This window comes from Oryctolagus cuniculus, chromosome 5 (genome assembly GCF_964237555.1).
Source record: "Oryctolagus cuniculus chromosome 5, mOryCun1.1, whole genome shotgun sequence".
NCBI lineage: Eukaryota > Metazoa > Chordata > Mammalia > Lagomorpha > Leporidae > Oryctolagus > Oryctolagus cuniculus.
In genome coordinates, this window is record NC_091436.1 from 148,819,573 (window position 1) to 148,841,094 (window position 21,522).

Below are 21,522 nucleotides of genomic sequence, written 5' to 3' on the forward strand. Positions count from 1 at the left end.
TACTTTTTAAGTTAATTAATTTGAGAGAGAGAGACGGAGAGAAAACAATCCAGGGAAAGATCTCCCATCCGCTGGTTCACTTCCCACATACCTCTAACAGCCAAGTCAGGGCCTGGCAGGAGCCAGGAGCTGGGAATGCAGTCCAGGTCTCTCATGTGGGTGGCAGCAACTCAATTACACCCAGGGTCTGCACTGGCAGGAAATTGGAATGAGGAGCCGGAGCCAGACATGGAACCCGAGCACTCCTCTACTGAATTCAGTAATCTTCACTTATACGCCAAACGCCCATCCCCTTCTTTCACTTCTTTTTTTTTTTTTTTTTTTTTTTGACAGGCAGAGTGGACAGTGAGAGAGAGAGACAGAGAGAAAGGTCTTCCTTTGCCGTTGGTTCACCCTCCAATGGCCGCCGCGGCCAGCGCGCTGCGGCCGGCGCACCGCGCTGATCCGATGGCAGGAGCCAGGAGCCAGGTGCTTTTCCTGGTCTCCCATGGGGTGCAGGGCCCAAGCACCTGGGCCATCCTCCACTGCACTCCCTGGCCACAGCAGAGAGCTGGCCTGGAAGAGGGGCAACCGGGACAGAATCCGGCACCCCGACCGGGACTAGAACCCGGTGTGCCGGCGCCGCTAGGCGGAGGATTAGCCTAGTGAGCCGCGGCGCCGGCCTTCTTTCACTTCTTGTTCTATTCAGGCCTTTAAGAGATTGGGCAATGCCCACCCATACTGGGGAGGGCAACCACTCCACTTTACTGAGCCTACCAATTCAAATGCTGGCCGTGTGCAGAAATATCATTTGATCTGAGTACTCCATGTCCTAGTCAAGTTGACACACAGAATTAACCATCACAATACCCATTCATTTAAATTTAGAAAAACAGAAATAAATATAAATCCCAAACAGTCAAATCCTTTGACCAACTCCACAAGTAAGGAGAGGTAGAAGCCAAGTTATAAGCCCCAGGGCTCTGAGTCCAAAGCCAATGTTGTTTTTCCTACATTACAATTTAGAGTCTAGCTGATTTAATTTTTTGCTTTTTTTTGCACTTAATGTTTGGCCAAAGCTTAGCTGATGTTAAACTTTCTTAGAGGGAGAAGTAGCATTCTATCAAATACTCCAGCCAGCCATATTCGTAAACACTCACAAAAGACTCTCGTGGCATGGCAGTGTTGGCAGAGGAGATGGGGGCTGGGGGCTGCCAGGATGTTTGTGCTGGTGCATGTGGGTGTGTGGAAGCTCAGGTTGCTCTCCTCAGCCAAGGCTGGGGCTTGGTGTAGTCAATGGTGAGGGTAGTGGGACTGGAGGGCAATGGCAGTCACCTGTGTTGATTTCTAGAAAGAGAATGATTTAATAGACTTCAGTTAGAAGGGAGATATGAAGGGCATTAAAAGAGCTCATGGCAAAATGTGGATTATGAAAAAACTACGCATGGATTTCTAAATTTTTTGTACCCAAATAACTATCTTTTAATTCTGTTTCCCATGAACGTTTTGAAGACCTCCTATGGAATTCCTGGAAGGCATATTTATGAAATAAGAGAAAGACATGGAAACTTACTTCCTGGGAGGAGGTGGGGAGAGAAGTTTCTCTGAAGGAAAAACAAAGTGGGGGGGGGGATCTCAATTAGCCATCACAGAGCAAGTATACTACAGTGAGTGCCTATGGGTGTCTGTTGTTTCTAAGCTTCAGATCTGTAGGGAACAGAAAGAAGTCAAAAGACCTCCTCCGAAAGCGACATTCAACACAACGCTCTCAAAGCCAACGCGGAGAAACAGCAGCACCCCGGCTACTCCAGGATACGGATTTTACAGTCGCAGGATTGGAATCTCCCATACCAGCTTCTCAGAGCCCTTCCTCTTCTGGGGTTCAGCGGGTTGGCTGTCATTTTCTGTATTCCCCAGTCTCTTTCAAGGAACTATTCCATTGCAACAAAGACGCGGATATCCCTTGTCACGCATACACGTCCTGTGTAGATGAGCTGTGCAGTTACTGAGGTATCAGATTCATTTAACACTTCGCAAATTAATTTCAAGTTCAGTCTCCATTTCTCTGGCAAAGCTTTTGCTGTCCAGAGCTGCAGCCTGGATCATGGGCACGGAAGAGCCCCCACCTCCCTGTCGGCAGCAGCTCTATTTTCTCTGCCGTAGCACAGCTTGGCCTGCCCCAAGCTGACTGTCACTTGTTTTAGCATTGGCTAATCACCAATATGTTCTGTTAAGTGAGATTCATAGATGCTGATTGCATTTATTGCATAAATTACTTCATTATTAAAATCAGGTCATTGGAGCCCCCAAACCATTAACATGAAGGCTATTAACATAATTTCATAAGCTAATAAATCAAGCACAGGAAAAGAATTAAAGGGTTCTTAGTGATAAGTGTTTCTTCAGAGATTAAGGAACACAATTTTCTTATGCATATATTAACATTTTATGAGTGGATTCATGCACGAGCAGGATTTTTTTTCCTTCTTTGCATACATGACGCACTTCATCTTCTCTGTGCTTGGTCTCTGAAGCTGGTTTTCAAAATCAAGATTTTTTTTCCCCCCTTTTCATATAACTGTAAAGCAATTTTTGACTGAACCCATTAGTCTTCTGTGATATGCACTACCTATGAAGTTCTTATCTTTTCACATTTCTTAGATTGCAAAAGCTTTGGGGGTAGGAAGAGCAGGCAAGGTAAATTTGGAAGAAAAAATCTTGGATTGGTCTTAGACAATGCAATTTTCATTCTAGGTGAATTTCAAATGTATGCCTGGTCTTAAACAGTTCTAGTGAAGTTCTAATTATCTCTTTAATTACAACACATACTGAGGTTAAGTGTTCTTATCAAATGGTGCATTAACAATGGGTTTTATTCCCTGGCTGGATGTAATAGGCTGTGATACTGGCCTGAACACATAGAAATTGGTTTCCTCCTTTATTTCACGTACCAGATTGTGAAAGATTCTGAGGGTCGGAGCCATCATTATCCAGTGCAATGATGTTGCCTGGAAACGGAGATAAGTTCCAATGTAAATTAGACTATAACAACTTTATCCTTTGTGCAATTTGTGTAATGTTTTTAGCAAATAGCAACTGATGGGTCATAATTAAAATATGTGAAATGTTGTTAGCAGCATTGTGTGTGATTTTATGGGTGCATGTGGGAGAACTGAGAGACTAGCAGTTGTTTCTATGAACAAGAGTGCACCAAATTTTTTCCTCTTCAGTTTTTAGTGACTATGGATAACCCCTGAATAAAGTACAAACTCTCCCAGACTCCATCATGTGTGCCTGTTAAAAACCCTTTTAGTTTCTTATTGCCTTTAGAATTAAAACACACACATTTCTTAGCCTGCAAGCCCCAAGTGGAACCTGCCCTTATTGGTCCAGCCTGTCTCGTAGCTTGATTTGCTTTACTGCTTTCTTTCAGTTCTTCCTAAGCGCAGTTTGCTTCCCTTCAATGGGCCTTTACACTCAGATTTTAATATTCTTCTTTGCTCTCTGAATCTGTTAACTTCTATTTAGTCCTCAGATCTCAGTTCAAGAGCCACCACCTCACGGAAGCTTTCCCTGACTACTCTGATTAGGTCAAATCTCTTGGCTATGATCATACCACCTATGTCTCATTTATTTAAAGTTGCAATTCTAAATTCTGTGGTGTGGTTATTTAAGTTGCTAAGATGTTTACGTAGTTAACAAAAATCAATATGAAATAAAGATCTATGCTAAGCTATCTAGCATTCCTACTCCCTTTAGACATTTCTCATTTATATTTCCAGTGTTCTGTTTTACAAAGACAAATGTAAACAAAAAAGCTAATAAAAATGTAAGACTTGTGTTTTCCGTCTTTGTAACACAAAAGATAACATACAAAGGTATTTCAAAAAGTTTGTGAGAAATTGGAATTAGAAGTTATTTTGGTGCAAAAAATTTTTGAAATGCATGCACAGTTTTTCATAGTACACATTTCTGTGAAGCTTCAGAAGATAGCCCTATACAGGGATTTCAACATGTTGCAACCAAATGGCTTTTAATTTTGTTTTCCACACACTTTTTGGAACTTCCTCCTACTTAATGCATATTCCACATCATGCTTTTCCCCCTTACAGCATAGCTTGGAGCCTATTCTCTCGCAAGGTATAAAGAACCTCCTGTCTCCTTTTCACAGCTGCACCTTATTCCACAGTGAACAGTTCTTGGAACCAGTTCTTCATGGTAACCAATGGACTGTTTTCAATAATGCTCCAAGAACAGCTACATGTGTGTGTGCTGTTTTATGCATGCACAGGTGGACGTGTGGGGAGGCAAAAACAGAATTACTTTGCTGTGCCAATGGAGAAGGGAATCAGTAATTTTGGTAGCCATCACCATATCACCCTCCTGGTGGGCTGTATCATTTTGCACTTTCATTAGAAAAACAGTGCATGTTTTCACGGTCTCAACAGTCAGGTTGGGTCCAACTTTTGATTGGGAGGGAAGAAACACTGACTGAGTCATGTTGAGTATCTTTTTGTGTAAAGATCATTTGTGTATTTTTTCCTGTATGTGAACTATCTGCTCAGGCTCTTGTCTGCTTTCTTTTGGACTTTTAATCTTTTACTCTCTGATCAATGCGCTTTTCATTATGAAATTCACCATGTATCTGTGATACACATTGTGTCTCCCCCAGTTTGTTATTTGCCTGGTGACTTTCCCCAAGATGGTGTTGGGTGTTGTATATCTTCCTCCTGCTGAGATACTAGTATCAGGGAAGGCAGGTCTCATGTCTCTATTGCTACTGGTATGTCCCCAAAGCCTGTAAAAAACTAAGACTCTTGAATGGCTTACAGGGCCCCTCACCTCTGCAGGTCCACAATTGTGTTCTTCCGCTCTTTCCTTTGGTCCACCATGGTTCCCCAGCCTTTCCCTCCCATGTTCCTAAGCTTGCAAACTGTGGAGGTCCACATCCTGTTACCTGCTCTTAGAAGGGCGCCCTCCCTCAAGCATCTGTTTTGTGATACATTCAGTCTTCTCAATCCCCACAGCCTCTAGTCTGGCCCCTGAGAGCCCTCCTCTGGAAAGAGGCTGGTTTCCAGCATTGTCTGCTTGGGTCCTGTCTCTTCTACCTCCAGCCAGCGTGCTGCCTGCCGACATCATTTCTTGTTGACCAGCCTTGCTCAAGGTATTTTCTCATCTCACTTTCTTGTCTCACCTATTTTTCTCATTAAAGTTCTAGGGTCTTCAAGACAAGAATTGTCTTGAAGTGGCAATTTCAGTGTCGAGTCAAAGGGCTCCCCGACAGCTTTGCTCCAGCACGGGAACTACTGACCATCTCTGTACTTCTCAGCTTGGTCCTTCTGCCCGACATGAGTATCAGTCTTTTGCCCACTTCCAATTTTACCCAGAAAGTATGACCCACTTCTCACCAGCCGCTTCTCAAACTAGGATGAGATTCTGCAATCCCAGGGCCTCATAGTAATCTGAATATTCATACTGTGTATTTTTCTTGGAAGGTATGTGCCTGGCTTTCTACCTGTAGGAGCAGAACCTCTCTGAGGGCAGAAACATTCTTTATAATCTTCCAAGGGTTGTTCAGTTTACTTCCCCTGAGGCCACCTGTTGACTAGAATTGAAGGAATATTCGTTTCTAAGTTTCAAAATATAATTTGCACAGGACTCTTGTAATGGGTAGCAAGTTAAATCTCAAGTGCATAAAAATGAATGTGCTAACATAATGAAATCTTCCTTCATGGTTCATGCAAGCGTTAGTATGCACCTCCGTGTAGGCACACACATGAATGTGTGTGTGTGTGCCTATACATCACATGCCCCAAAAGTACGCATGGAGAGGGAAATTACATAAGCAGTTAGAAGTGAGGAGTACTCCAAAAATTTTTTACTTTGTGGTTTTGTGAAAAAGCAACTCTGCTCATTCCTGAAAGAGCTTGTCTCATTGTCTTATGTAATCTTTCCTGCTTTTTGGATTTGGAATAAAATTTCTCCATGGAAACATTTCTAGTTAACCCATAACCACTATCGACCTTGGATCACCCCGACAGGTGGACAGAATTCCATGTGGATGTGTTAAGACTTTTTGGAGCAATCTAACATATCTTGCCATTGTCTTTAACACATCTTCTCTCCTCTTTGGCTTGTCCTACCCAGGACAGTTCTTCCTAATTTAATCTTGAAGTCTTTCCAGGAAAATAGTTCATAGATATTTGATCATGGAAAAATCCAGAATATTTGATCTGGGACAGATTCCAGGGATCTTTCCCCACAACACTTCCATTACGCTCTGCCTATGACTGCCTGAATACTACATTTTCCTGCCTCTCTTGCAGCTGGCTATGGCCATGTGACTAAGTTTTGGCTAATGACATATAAACTTTAGTGTGACATGACTTCCAGAAATGGTCATTAAATCAAGAAGGTGCCAGCTCTCAAATCTGTGTTCCATGAACTTTGGAGCCATCCTGGGCTGCAGGGCCTGGGGCTCCCAAGTGATTTCAGAAGTGGTGGACTCATCCACTGTACCCCCAAACCTCCCCCGACATGCCAGGCCAGGCATGCCCAGCCCACTCTGCTGCTGCTACATCCAAGGCTCAGGCCTTTTTTGCTCTCTCATCCCTGAGAAATCCAGGGAGACATCTGCCAAAGGCTTTCCTGATTTTCTTAGAAATAAGGTCGATGAGTATGAACTGGCTAGCATTCCAACTAGACTCAGTGGACTACCATATATTCACAAAGGCCCAAGTTCAAATCCCAGTTCTGGTACTTACAGGGGCTGTGACGTTAGAAATTTGTAATCTCTCCCACCTGCCAAATGGAGCGAATACAATCTCTGCTCCTTAGGATGAAAATGCAAGATGATGTATGTCATTTCCTAATCATAACAGTTCTTCTTTAAGCCCAGTATGGGTCTTTACAGGAACTATTACACTTAATGCACATATCAGTCCTGTGTACTTAGGTAGAATCCTATTTTGCCAAGAAACTGAAGCACAAAGATGCTATTTGCCTAGTGACACACAGCTAGTGAATTGTGGAACTGGCATGTGAACTCAGGTAGTCCAAAATCATAGTCTTTTTTTTTTTTTTTAAGATTTGTTTTGAAAGTCAGAGTTACAGAGAAGGAAAGAGAAAGGGGAGGGGTTGGGAAAAAATTTTCCCTCTGCTGATTCACTCCCCAGATAGTTGCAACAGCCAACACTGGGCTAGGCCAAAGCCAGGAACTTCTTACAGGGCTCCCACATGCAGCCCAAACACTTGTGCCATTTCTACTGCTTTTCCCAGGCCATTAGCAGGGAGCTGGATCAGAAGTGGAGCAGCCGGGACTTGAACCAGTGCACATATGGGGCACCACTGTTGCAGCTGGCTTAACCCACTACACCACAATGCTGGCCCCCGGAGTGTCTTTACCACTACATTGCCTACCTGTATACATTAGGCATACAACAATGTCTATTTGTTGAGGAAATGCCATATTAAGTTGGGGTCCTCCCAGCTTCAAGATGTGACATTTTTGGGCCCAGTGCTGTGGCACAGTAGGTAAAGCCACTGACTATGGTACCAGCATTCCATATGGGCACCAGTTTGAAACTGGCTGCTCCACTTCTGATCCAGCTCCCTGCTAATGTGCCTGGGAAAGCAGCAGATGATGGCCCAAGTCCTTGGGCTACTGCACCCACATGGGAGACCCTGAAGAAGCTCCTAGCTTCGGACCTGCCCAGCTCTGGCCATTGTGGTCATCTGGGGAGTGAATCAGCAGATGGCAAATCTCTGTCCTTCTCTCCCTCCTCCCCTCCCTAACTCTGCCTCTCAAATCTTAAAAAAAAAACAAACCCACACAATGACATTTGCATAAGTTATTTCCTATAAACCAATTTCTTATTTAACCTAGAAACCCTGTGAAATGAGTAGCTTTATCCATGTTTCCCATGGAGAAGGAATAGCTGCTTAGAAAGACCAAGTGATTGGGCCGGTGCTGTGGCTTAGCAGGTAAAGTTGCCACCTGCAGTGCTGGTATCCCACATGGATGCTGGTTTGAGTCCTGGCTGCTCCACTTCCCATCCAGCTCTCTGCTATGGCCTGGGAAAGTAGTAGAAGATGACCCAAGTCCTTGGGCCCCTGCACTCACATGGGAGACCTGAAGAGGCTCTTGGCTCCTGGCTTCGGATCAGTGCAGCTCCAGCCTTTGCAGCCATCTAGGGAGTGAACCATCGGATGGAAGACCTCTCTCTCTCTACCTCTGCCTCTCTGTAACTCTGCCTTTTAAATAAATAAATCTTAAAGAAAGACCAAGTGATTTATCCAAATCACACACCCACAGGTGGCAAAGCCAGTGCCTGAGCTCAGAAGAGACTGACGTCTGGATGAAACTGGAGCAGTTGTCTTTCATCACAAAGTAGAAGTCCTGTGCTAAAAACTGCTGGACAGCAAGATAGAGCCTGTGTCAGTGACGGCTTTTTGAAAATGCTCTTGTGAGGAACCTACTCCAACCTTCCTGTACATGAATAGAAATCAGGCCTCTGTCTTAGGCCTTTGTCAGCGTTTCATTGTTCACAGGGTTTCATGAGCCTAATCCTAGCTGAATTGAGTCATGGAAAAGAGCAGGGCTTGGAGAACTGCAAATTGCTCTCAAACAAGACCCTACCAATGCACTATCTGGATTCTAAAATGTATCACGGAATGGGAGAGAGAGATCAGAACTGTGTTCTGAAGGGACTACTTCCTTTTCCTTGGCGAGAGTAGACGAAGTCCACGGCTTCTGTGCTGGTGATTTCAGAGTCAACATGGATGGGCTCTCTGAGGCCAGAATCCACAATCTCACAAGGGGGCAGCTGGGGAGCAAGTGTCAGGATAGGCACAGGTTCAAGAGAGAGCACAAAACACTACGGAGGCTGGAAGGTAGTGTTTTGTTTAAGATTTTGAAAGTCAGTTACAGAAAGAGGAAGAGACGTGGAAAAAGAAAAATCTCGGCGCCGCGGCTCACTAGGCTAATCCTCCGCCTTGTTGCGCCGGCACACCAGGTTCTAGTCCCAGTCGGGGCGCCAGATTCTGTCCCGGTTGCCCCTCTTCCAGGCCAGCTCTCTGCTTTGGCCAGGGAGTGCAGTGGAGGATGGCCCAAGTGCTTGGGCCCTGCACCCCATGGGAGACCAGGAGAAGCACCTGGCTCCTGCCTTCGGATCAGCGCGGTGCGCTGGCTGTGGCAGCCATTGGAGGGTGAACCAACAGCAAAAAAGGAAGACCTTTCTGTCTCTCTTTCTCACTGTCCACTCTGCCTGTCAAAAAATAAATAAAAAATAAAAAATAAAAAAAAGAGAAAGAAAAATCTTGCATCTACTGGTTTACTACCCAAATGGCTGCAACGGCCAGCACTGGGCCAGGCCGAAGCAGGGAGCTCCATCCAGGTCTAAGGGAAGGGCCTAAACACCTGGACCATCTTCTGCTGCTTTTCCCGGACCATTAGCAGGAAGCTGGATCAGAAGTGGAGCAGCCAGGACACGAACTAGCACCCATATAGGATGCTGGTGTTGCAGGTGGTGTCTTTACTTGCTTTGCCACAAAGCCGGCCTCCAGAAGACAGTGAATTTTTGGCAACATTTTAGGCAATCACTAGTTGGATTTAAAAAAAAAAATGCAAGATATAAAATTTGGTCACATGGTAATGAGCATATTAGAACAACTCAATATCTCTGCTTATTTAAGCTATTTTCAGTCTGGTACTGTTCCACAAAGCAAACCATGCAAGATACTATGACACAGGCATTACACATTGTAGAGAAACCAGGGCCCAGGAAAGAGGCTTTGCCCTTATGTAGCCAGCTAGTTAGTAACAGCTGGGCCTTGAACAATGTTTGCTTGGGGCTCCTGGACCAGTTCTCTGCCTTCAGCACCTTGTTGTATCTGCCTGTGAAATCCACTCCCAGTCAGGAAAACTGGTGGTTCCCCCAGGAAACCAAGCTGAAGCGGGATGCAATACTCAGCTTTACCTATAGTTCATGAGGAATCTGATACCAAACTTGTATCAGCCACCCAAAAGAGTGAAATTAGGCTTTGAAAATGTCTGCAAACAGCATTTTGAGCTCGTATATCTATAACTTATAAGAAATAAGATTTGCCTGGCTGGGGGCTCAGGAGGTTAAAGCCATGGCTTGCAGTGCCAGCATCCCATATAGGTACTGGTTTGAGTCCCAGTTGTTCTACTTCCATTCCAGCTCCCTGCTAATGTGCCTGGGAAAGCAGCGGAGGACGGCCCAGGTGCTGGGGCTCTGCCACCTACGTGTGAGACCTGGAAGAAACTCCTGGCTCCTGACTTCAGCATGGCCCAGCCCTGGCTGTTGCAATCATTTAGAAGTTGAACCAGCACATGGAAATCTGTCTCTCCTTCTCCCTGTAACTCTGCTTTTCAAATAAATAAGTCTTTTAAGAAAATAAATTAAAAATATAAGATTTGAAGGCTGGTGTTGTGGCACAGGAAGTTAAGCTGCAGCCTGCCACACCACCATCACATGCAAGTGCCAGTTTGTGAGTCCTGGCAGCTCTGTTTCCGCTCCAGCTTTCTGTTTAATGTGCTTGGGAAAGCAATGGAGGATGGCCCAGGTGCTTGGCCCCTTCCGCCTACATGGGAAGCCCAGATGGAGTTCCAGACTCCTGGCTTTGGTCTGGCCCAGTTCTGGCTGTTGAGGCCATCTGGGGAGCGAACCCATAGATGGAAGTACTCACTCTCTGTCATTCAAATAAATATTTTTCAAAAGGTGAGTGCTTTTTTTAAAAAAAAATGTTTAAAAGATTTACTTATTTATTACTTGTGCTTGGGCCCCTGCACTCACGTGGGAGACCTGGAAGAAGCTGCTCCTGGCTCCAGATTGGTCCAGCTCTAGCCATTGCAGCCAATTGGGGAGTGAACCAGCAGATGGAAGACCTCTCTGTCTTTCCCTCTCTGTAACTCTACCTCTCAAAATCTTGAAGGAGGGGAGAGGAGGGAGAAGAATCTACATGAGGTGATTTGAGACAAATGGTACAGGTGCCGAGATGTCCAGGACCCAGTGCATGACAGCACCCTGTTCTCTTTGCCTTGGGCTCTGAAATCTTCAGGTACCAACAGCAGACAGGTACAGCAGCATGATATTTAGAATGTTCTATGTGGACAAATGAAATGATAAATTAAGTCTAACGTTCTCTTTGGTACTAGATGACAATTTACCAAAGCACAGAGCCCTTCAAGCATTCATTTTTTAGAAACTTCTAAAATGTTACTTCTTCCTATTCTGTACTTCAGTCTATTCCTCACTCATTACAAGATTCTCACATCTTTATTTGTTGGTTTTTATTATGTTTTTTTGAAAGGCAGAGTGGACAGTGAGAGAGAGAGACAGAGAGAAAGGTCTTCCTTTTGCCGTTGGTTCACCCTCCAATGGCTGCCGCGGCCTGCGCGCTGCAGCCAGCACATCGCGCCGATCCAAAGCCAGGAGCCAGGTACTTCTCCTGGTCTCCCATGCGGGTGCAGGGCCCAAGGACTTGGGCCATCCTCCACTGCACTCCCTGGCCAAAGCAGAGAGCTGGCCTGGAAGAGGGGCAACCGGGACAGAATCCGGCGCCCCGACCGGGACTAGAACCCGGTGTGCTGGCACCGCAGGCGGAGGATTAGCCCATTGAGCAACAGCGCCGGCCCCTCACACCTATATTTGTACAAAGGCATTAAGTCCAAGCTGGATAGAATTATAAATCCTTCTCTGATGGGAGATACATTTTTTCAGAGGCTGTTGTCTCTGACTGCTTTGTGAAAATTACCTTTCTTGAAATCTTAGGCCTAACATTGGAAAAAACAACCCTTTTAGTTCGATATATATAAAATTCAATCCCTTCACTTACAAATGAGTAAAAATTGAAGTCACAAGAGAAGAAAGATGAGTCGAAGGTCACAAAGCTAGTTTAGGTTTAGTAAGTATCCCTTCAATTCCTTTTATGTCTTTGCAGCGCAGATTAAATAGAAATATTTTCCCTCCCCTTCTGTTTTCTTACCCACCATGCACTCCGGATGAGGGCCCATGTGTGGAGTCATAAATATGGCACAACAAACACCATTACATACAATTTACCCAGTGACTTCTTTCACTCTCCTCTAGAGGAACAGAATGTCTCATAACCATTCCTTCTCACTTGTCAACTCAAGCTGGAGTTGAGCTGGCTGTTCTATGCAGGGAGGTGTGTAGGAATGCGCCATGTGTTAACAGCTAATTAGTAGCATTTCAGAGAGGTAGACCTGACTAACACAATCAAGCTCCGGTGAGCTCTGGTGCTGCTGCTCCCAGAGTCAAGGAAGCCCAGTAAAGTTGGGGACACTGGCTCTGGGCCAGGAGGTGGTTTCTGGGAGCAGCCAGCATCCTCATTTGGGGCCTGACTAGTCAAGGTGTTCACTATTGGACTGAGCAAACTGCTGTGTGCCTGAAGGCTCCCGAGAACCCAGCGCCAGATCCCACATCTCTCAGATATCCACAGAGGACAGAAGGGCAGCAAGTACTTGCAGCAAGTGCCATGGTGCTAAAACAATAAAGTCCGAGACTGTCGCTTTCATGCTTTTTCTAACTGGATGATGTCCCCACCGCACTCACTTGCACTGTCAAAATAGCATTTGGCCAAACTTCCATTCCCTGAATGGAAGGTGTCAGAAAAGAGAAACAATGACCGAAATAGTATGCTCTGGGGGCAGAAGGAAAACAATCACATATTAATAAACTAGGAGGTAGCAAAACCCACATATTCTGTATATTAAATTAACTGACCTGCTATCAGGATAACTACTATATTTATGCTTTCCAAGAAATTCAGTATCTTAACCTTTACTGAAGTTGATTAGGATGTAATACTTTTCAACATCCGCTTACAACACTGAGAACAAGCTGGTTTTCCTAGCTTCAACTCTGAGAAAAAACAATGAGCAGATTCATCAAGTATTCGTTTAGAACCAGCTCAATGTGTACAGTTTGTGCTTAGAGATATTGGGACTATTGCCTGGACCTGCAGGATTCCTGGAGTGCACTTTAGGCATCATGCAATTCATACAAATGCCCTATTATGCATCTACTCTGGTCCCAGCAAAGCGCAGTATTTTTACATTACTATTTTGAGATTGCCACTTGATAATTGCCACCATTACTCCAATCTTTTTTCTTTCACAGGGGATACAAAAGTGTCTGAACTCTTGTCACCAATATTTAATGAAAACTAATGGAAACTGGTCACCATGCAAAATGCAAAGAAATAATTGGTCCCATAATTACTCATTGCTCCAAAAAACAAACCATGGGGACCTCTAGCTACACAAGCAGGTTCAAAAGAAATTACGGGGCTACTGCTGTGGTGTAGTTCGCACAACTGCTGCCTGCGATGTCGGCATCCCATATGGGTACTGGTTCAAGTCCTGGATGCTCTACTTCTGATCCAGCTCCCTACTAATGGCCTGGGAAAAGCAGCAGAAGATGGCCCAAATATTTGAGCCCCTGCACTCATATGGGAAACCTGGAAGAAACTCCCAGCTTCAGCCGGACCCAGCCCTGGACATTGTGTTCAACTGCTGAGTAGATCAGCAAATAGAAGAGCGCTTGCTCGCTCGCTCGCTCTCTCTCAACTTTGATTTCAAGTAAATAAATAAATCTTTAAAAAAAAATTGTAGCTCCCCTCTCTAACAAAGGCCCACTACGGTGACAGTAGAGAATCAAAGAGCACACATCAATAAGTACCAGGAGAATAAAACAGGAAACAGCAACTCTGGCACTAAGAGAGCCCAAAGTGCAAGGGGACTCATGTATAACATCATTAATTCCAAAGGCCACGACCCAGACGTCCAACTGAGAGAGATTTACCTGTACGAAGGAAGGGACTGATGGCAGCCAGTAGGTCTTATAATCCACAGGCCAGGCTAGAGCACACAACGTTAAATAGTGCTCAAGTAAACAAGCACACGTGGTTCAAGGTCAAACCCAGTGGGCGTGTCCCTGGTGTTCTACAAGCTGCAGCTGTATGACATTCACGTTGGCCTCCCCACCAGACTCTATTTAGGATATTTACCCTGGGGTGGGGGAGGGGGAGACAGGGGCGCCTCTCCCACAGTCTACCCCCAGGAGAGAAGGACAGACTAGCCTTCTCTAAAGCAATATTTCAACACTACAGAGCAGATGGGTGGGCAATCACTGACTTAGCAGACAGGGGAAGGTTGCATGGTGACAGCCGGTAAGGCAATCCAAAAATCAGCTTGAAGGAAGCCACAGACCCCTGGAGAGTCTCAGCAATAGAGGGGCCCGCTGCCTTGGAAAGGATGTGGGCAGGGCTGAACACAGAAGTGAGTAAAATCTGTTGAAGGAGTAGTTCGATGCTAAGTTCTCTATGGTATCTGCTCTGCCTGCCACGATCCCTTCCCAACTCATACAAGACTGGTGGTTTATTCCACCAAATGAGGTTGAATGAGAAGGTTCTGCAGAGGTGAACTGGGCACAGCTGAGGACACTGGTGACATTTGGATACCAGGGAGACCAAGGGGGCTGGTAGAGACCGAATAGTGGCATTGCAAGCATTAATTTCCTCTTGCTGACAGGATGCTGGCAGACAGGCCTACACAGCATGGGGGGAAGCTGAGGGAGGCTGTAGATGGGACCCGTGAGTGTGCTGGGTTCCACGGCAAAGGGGAATTAAGGTGACAGGTGGCACTAAGTTGGTTGATCAGCTGGTGGTATCCTAGGTTACCCAGGCAGGTGCAATGTAATCACTAGGTTTCGTCCAAGTAGAAGACAGAGGCAGAAAAGAACATCAGAGTCATGGGCTAGGAGAACACCCTGAACCCGCTGTTGCTGGAGTCTTCTAGAAGCTGGGAAAGGGAAGGAAATAGATTCTCCCTCAGAGGCTCCAGAAAAGATTTGCAGCCCAACAACGTCCTAATTCTAGCACCGTCAGGTTGCCTCAGGCTGCTGGCCTCCACAGGGTAAAATACGGTTGTGTTGTGAAGCCTCCATGTTTGTGGTAATTTGTTACAACTGCATTGGAAAACTAATGCAAATGCAAAATACCTGACCGCCCTCCAGTGAATCAGTTATAGGTACATCGGCTACCACCGGCTTTATAGGACTCCTAAACACGGACAGCCAAGGAGTAGTAGATATTTGAGAAAAAGCTCTAACACAAAAGGCGAAGTCTAAAGATAACAAACGTAACAGAGGCAAGAAGACATCCAGGGAGCAGAAGAAAAACCTTCAAGGAGATGAAAGATACTGCATCTATGAAAGAATAGAATGTTATTAAAAGGAATAATCTTTTTTTTAAAAAAATTTAATTAATTTATTAGAGAGAGAGTAACAGAGAGAGGGAGAGACAGGGAGAAAGGTCTTCCACGCACTGGTTCACTCTCCAAATAGTGACAACGGCTGGAGCTGGGCTGATCTGAAGCCAGGAGCCAGGAGCCAGGAGCCTCCTCGGGGTCTCCTATGTGGGTGAAGAAACCCAAGAACTTGGGCCACTTCTGCTGCTTTCCCAGGCTATAGCAGAGAGCGGGATGGGAAGAGGAGCAGCCAGGACTAGAACCAGAGTCCATATGGAATGCCGGCACTGCAGGCAGAGGCTTAGCCTACTACACCACAGTGCCAGTTCCCAAAAGGAATAGTCGTAAAGAGTTCTTAGACTTCAAAAATTATAGAATAAGTGACTATTAAATAGAAGAAAAATAGTTTTAAAACCACTCAAAAGGTAAAAAGATGCAAAACAGTTTTAGAATAAAAAGAAAACAATAAAAATAGAACATCTGTAAATGATGCCAGAAGATGCCCAGAAGAAAGTAGAAGCTATTAGGTTGAAGGTGTCAGTATACCTATCCCATTAATGAATAAAAGACCCCCTACTGGCCGGCGCTACAGCTCACTAGGCTAATCCTCCGCCTGCAGCGCCGGCACACCAGGTTCTAGTCCCGGTTGGGGTGCCGGATTCTGTCCCGGTTGCCCCTCTTCCAGGCCAGCTCTCTGCTGTGGCCCGGGAGTGCAGTGGAGGATGGCCCAGGTCCTTGGGCCCTGCACCCCATGGGAGACCAGGAGAAGCACCTGGCTCCTGCCTTCGGATCAGCGCGGTGCGCCGGCCGCAGCGGCCATTGGAGGGTGAACCAATGGCGAAGGAAGACCTTTCTCCCTGTCTCTCTCTCACTGTCCACTCTGCCTGTCAAAAAAAAAAAAAAAAAAAAAAAAAAAAAAAGACCCCTACTAAGATACAACAGTATCTTTTTTTAAGTCTAGTAATATCAAGATGATCCTAGAAACTTCTAGAAAAGAAAATCTGATTACCTGGAAAGGATCATGCATGAGAATGGCCTCAGCGGTCTCATAAATAATATTGGGAGGGAGAAGAGCAATGCTTAACAGCCCCCAAAGAAAATCACTCCCACCTGGAGCTCCTCTGCAGGCTGCCGAACAGGTGCACAGTGGGCTAAGTATTTTTAGACACTCAAGGTGCCCTCTAAGCACCCCTTTTCAGGAATCTACTGGAAGATACACCACTCCCAGAAGAGGGAAGACTCAGAAGGAACACACGGAGCAGAGAACGTGGTAAAGGCCGCTCAGCGTGACAATCGTTAGCAGGTCTGAAGAGCAGGCTCTAGGGGGATAACTTCAGGGGAAAGAGGGTGGTGGTGGACAGAAAGGAGCCTGCTCCTACTGTGCTTGTTCTTAGGCCATTACACTTACTGCTGGAGTGTGGAGCAGAATTAGTGGTACTTCTATATATATATATATATATTAAAAAAACAAGCAAACCACTCAAAACAGACAGCTATTTACTCTGAGGGCATTGCTGCTGAAATGCTAATACCGGAAAAAGTAATCACCTTCGTTCATTATGAGGTCTAGTTAGAGATAAGCCTCCATCATCACACTAGGGTAAATACTGAATGTGGATTCAGCTCCTGCTGGTGGTATAGGACGTGTTATAGCTGCGTAGAGAACGGTGCTGAGGGGAAGTGTGTGTCTGCCTATTATGTGTGTTATGTCTGACATGGCAAAAATGGCCAAAAATTGTTCTCCCTGCGTTCTTTGCAACGGGGGCTTCTTAGCGTCTCCTATCAAGAGGTGGAATCCACCTCTGCTGCCATCCCACACGACTGCCCTGGGCAGAGAATGTGGTGGAGGCTCCAGGTAGCCCGTTCTAAGCCTGACCCTCAGGAAGCTTTCCAAGCTTCCTCTCCCAACCCCACCAGTCCTCTGTCTGAACAAGTGAGAGGGCGAAAGACCGCCAGGGGTGCCAGACAGCATCTCCATGGAGCCATGAGGTCAGTCAGCCCGAGCCGCCCCAGCAACTGACGACAGCTGCACGGATGAGCTCATGCAAGACCAAAATCGCCTGCCCAGCAAGTCTGAACTGCTGATCCACAGGATTAAGACTTGCTTTAAACAGCCTGTCCTGGGGCGGCTAGTTACATAATAAAAGCAAATCACTGCTGTGTGCATGTGTGTGCAGAAGGTGTTAATAAAATAAAGCTAAGTCCTGCTTTCTACAACGGGAAATCAACACATCTATGTGATTTGGAAACATGGAGAGAAAAACAATGACTAGATTTTAAAGTGGGTGATCTGAGGAGCATAAATCAAAGGCCAGGAGAGAGAGAGAGAGAGAGAGAGAAAGAGAGAGAGGTAGAAGGTACTTTTCCATTACAAGCTTTGTAACATTGTTTAATTTGTTTAATGATGTTCATGTTCCATTTCGATAAAACAGCAAATTGCATGGAAACCAAAGAGAAAAAGAACTGACCTTTCAAGTAATCAATAGGCAATGTGCTCGACACATGCCCTGGTGGCCAGAGGAATTTCCAACCAAGACACTGTCACAACCCACCCCGGTTTCCCTTTTGATTAGCATTCAGCCTTCAAGCTTGCATGTTTGTGGTCAGTACCCAGTGGGTGAGCTGAAAAAAAAAGTGCATGGAAAAGTTGGTTACGGAATCCAGGCCCTGCAGGTGTTCTCCAAGCAGGGAGTCTCCTTCCGAAGCGAGTCCTACAAGGACCACAAACAGCAGAAATCATGGAAAACTGGCTGCAACCAAAATCCAGGCATGGAAAAACTGGTCATTAGAAACTATTCTGTGGTAACGTTGTTGAATTGGCACAGATTAAACACTGGAGCAAATCACCGTATTGAACACGGGGAAGGGGCACTTTGAAAAAAAAAAAAAGGAGAAAAAAACGGAGAATGGCAGTAGAAATGGGTATCGTCAGAAGACTACGTGCTTCTTGCTGTTTCCAGTCTGTGCTTTCAGTGTGTCTTTCTTTCAAAAGGAACTCTTCCAAGGGTGCTTATGAAACTCCCTGTCCCAAGGTAGCGTAGGAAGAAGTCAGCAGTCTTTGCTAAAACATAGAAAAGATGCTAGATACCGAGTGATGTGTTCTATTAGTTCACAGACTAGGGGATGCCAGTCTTGAGAAAACCCAAATCTCGGTGACTTAATACCACAATCATGAGAGTACTTCAGAAAGTTCTAGGAAAATGGGATCAAAAGATTAAGTGTAGGGGCAGGTGTTGTGGCATGTCGAGTTAAGTCACTGCATAGGACACCGGCATCCCTATCAGAGTGCCTGGTTTGAGTCCTGGATGCTCTGCTTCTGATCCGGACCCTGCTAATCCACATCCTGGGAGGTGGCAGACAATGGCTTGGGTACCCATGTGGGAGACGCAGGTAGAGTTCTGCATTCCTGGCTTTGGCCTGGCCCTACCTGGCTGTTGTGGGCATTTGTGGGGTGAACCAGCGAACAGAAGCTCTCTCTCCCCCTCTCCCTTTGTTTCTCTCTCCCTCTACCTTTTGAACAAATTAATATTTTTTAAAAGGTAAGCTTCTTTTGGTGTGAACATTGGCTTTGAACACCATGTCTAGTTTTTCTTTCTTTCTTTTTTTTTTTTTTAATTTTTTGACAGACAGAGTGGACAGTGAGAGAGAGAGACAGAGAGAAAGGTCTTCCTTTTTCCGTTGGTTTACCCCCCAGTGGCCGCTGCGGCCTGCGCACTGCAGCTGGCGTACTGCACTGATCCGAAGCCAGGAGCCAGGTGCTTCTCCTGGTCTCCCACGCGGGTGCAGGGCCCAAGCACTTGGGCCATCCTCCACTGCACTCCCTGGCCACAGCAGAGAGCTGGCCTGGAAGAGGGGTAACCGGGACAGAATCCAGCACCCCGACCGGGACTAGAACCTGGTATGCCGGCACCGCAGGCGGAGGACTAGCCTATTGAGCCGTGGCGCCGGCCAACCCATGTCTAGTTTTTCATAACATGCTTTTTTTCCATTAACTATTTGAAGACCCCATCATGCAAGGTGGATGTGCTGGGGGAGGGGGCTCTGATTATGTAGGCATCTGGGTTATCTGATGCTTGCTGCCATAATCACTTTGTCTTAAAGCTGATCGGAAGTGGTGTGTGTTGTTTCTGCTCATATTTCATTAGCCAAAGCCACTAACATGGCCATGTCTAAGCTGAAAAGGATGGGAAAGCCACCCGCTCCTGCCATGTACCCAACAGGAGAGCTGGACTATCTGAGAACTCTTCCATTTCAATTTGGTACTCTTTCTGCTTTTCAACACAGTCAAACATCGTATGGAATCTTGGTTAGTTAAGCTTATTTTCAGCCAAGGACTACTTTTCCTGGATATCTTTTACTCCAAAAACCGATAGTGCTTTAAAGGCAGAGGATAGATCTGTTAGAGGGGGCAGGAGGCTGGGAGGTTATATGAGGTACTCAAGTTATGTAAAGTTATGTGGTTTCCTTTTTTTCTTCCTGTGGTTGAATAATGCAGCACAGTATTTGCAGACCAATCCTGGTCTTCCTTAAGTGGTTTCTATAACAAGATAATTTTGTTCACCCATCACTAACCAATTTATTTTTACTTCCAAGGGAAGCCTGCCTTGTGCCTGAATTTTGAAGATTTAGAGTGTAAGGGAATACTACCTCCTGCTTGTTTAAAAAAGAACCCAGGGAATTCTAGGCATAAAAATACAAATGCACAAATGCAAATGCTTTACTTATCTCAATCTCAAAGCAGCAGTTGTGTTTTGAGCAGGGGAAGTTACAGGGAACAAGACCCGCAGATCTGGAAGTTCAAAGAAGAAGAACTTTCAGAATGAAACCATGTGGGGTAGGTGTCCGTTCTTAGGGACTGAATGAGGGAAACTCATTTTCCTGAAATAATTTATGAAGAATTTCCTGGATGAGTCTGTGCTTTTCCTTCTCATGAAGATAAGTTTAGTCAAAGTCCCCAACTCTGTGATCCAATAACTTCATATACTTTGTGCATAAAATCCAAGTAAGGTTATCCTTCCTTGCTAAAACCCAGAGAGCCAGAATAATTAGAAATATAGGAGAATAAGAAAAAACAAGTAGAGCGGCTGAAATCAGACATATTCAAAAGCAAAGTTATTCCCAGAATGTTATAAGGATAGGACTGCTTTCAGCCAATTTGTTAACTTCTCTATTTGATTTTATTAAAAGATTTATTTATTTAAAAGTCAAAATGATATAGAGAGGGAGAGAGGGAGATCTTCCAGCTGCTAGTTTACTTCCCAAATGACTGGGGTTGGTGCAGACTAGGGCCAGGAACGCCAGCTCTCCCACATGGGCAGCAAGGGTCCAAGCACTTGGGCCATCCTCTGCTGTCTTCCCAGGAGCATTAGCAGGGAGCCAGATCAGAAGCAAAGCAGCCAGGGTTGAACCAGCGCTCCAATATGGGATGCTGGCGTTGCACGTGGCAGCTTAGCTCACTGTGCCACAATTCTGGCTCTTCTTAACTTTTCAAAAACACGTAACATAGTCAGGCAGAAATTAGCTCCCAAAAGATGAACCCCTTGCCTCATTTGCTCACATTGAACTTGAAAATCTTTATGATGGAAAGCACTGATCAGTCTCGATTATACATAATTAGGTTGTGAACAGAGATCTTAATGAGATTTGTTGTGAATACTTTTTATGACTGCTCAAAGACACGGGTCACTTAACAACAGGGAGAAATTCTGGGCACAGAGTCACTAGGCAATGATGCCATTGTGTGAACCATACAGAATACACTCACACAGACCTTGATAGTGCAAGTCCACCATTCAGTGTGGGCTCTGGATGCAATCGAGAGATACAATAAACACGAGATGTATGAGATTGGTGCTAGTGTCACATGCACTGTTTTACAGGAAACTTTTTAATATATACAAGGAGTATATGCTAGAATCATAATATGTAGTATAGATAGTAAATACATAAACCAATGTCATTATGATCACTATCAAGTGTTAAGAAAATGTATGTGCTGTTTTATGGACTGTACAACTGGCAGCATGGTAGCTGTGCTTGTACAGAGCATGCCAGTAATGCACTGTACTGTAGTACACGGTACTCCATGGTGTACCATGGTGATGGCTCTGATGTCATTGGATGACAGGAACTTTTTAGCTCCATCACAATCTCACGGGATGTGTTCTGTTGCTGACTGAGACATCATGTTTTGGCTCAAGATTGTATAATCAAGACACAAATGCAAGACTTGAAAGTCATTTTAGGGG

The 21,522-nt window shown here is 45.2% G+C and overlaps 1 long non-coding RNA gene across 1 annotated transcript in view; it reads right to left on the reverse strand.

Annotated features, from left to right (window-relative positions):
• Window positions 1-309: 309 nt before the first annotated feature.
• Window positions 310-21,522, reverse strand: part of LOC138849703 (uncharacterized) — a 70,777-nt gene continuing 49,564 nt past the window's right edge. The window contains exon 4 of the long non-coding RNA XR_011388762.1: window positions 310-2,987. This is a non-coding gene — a long non-coding RNA (uncharacterized lncRNA). The remainder of the gene's footprint in view (window positions 2,988-21,522) is intronic.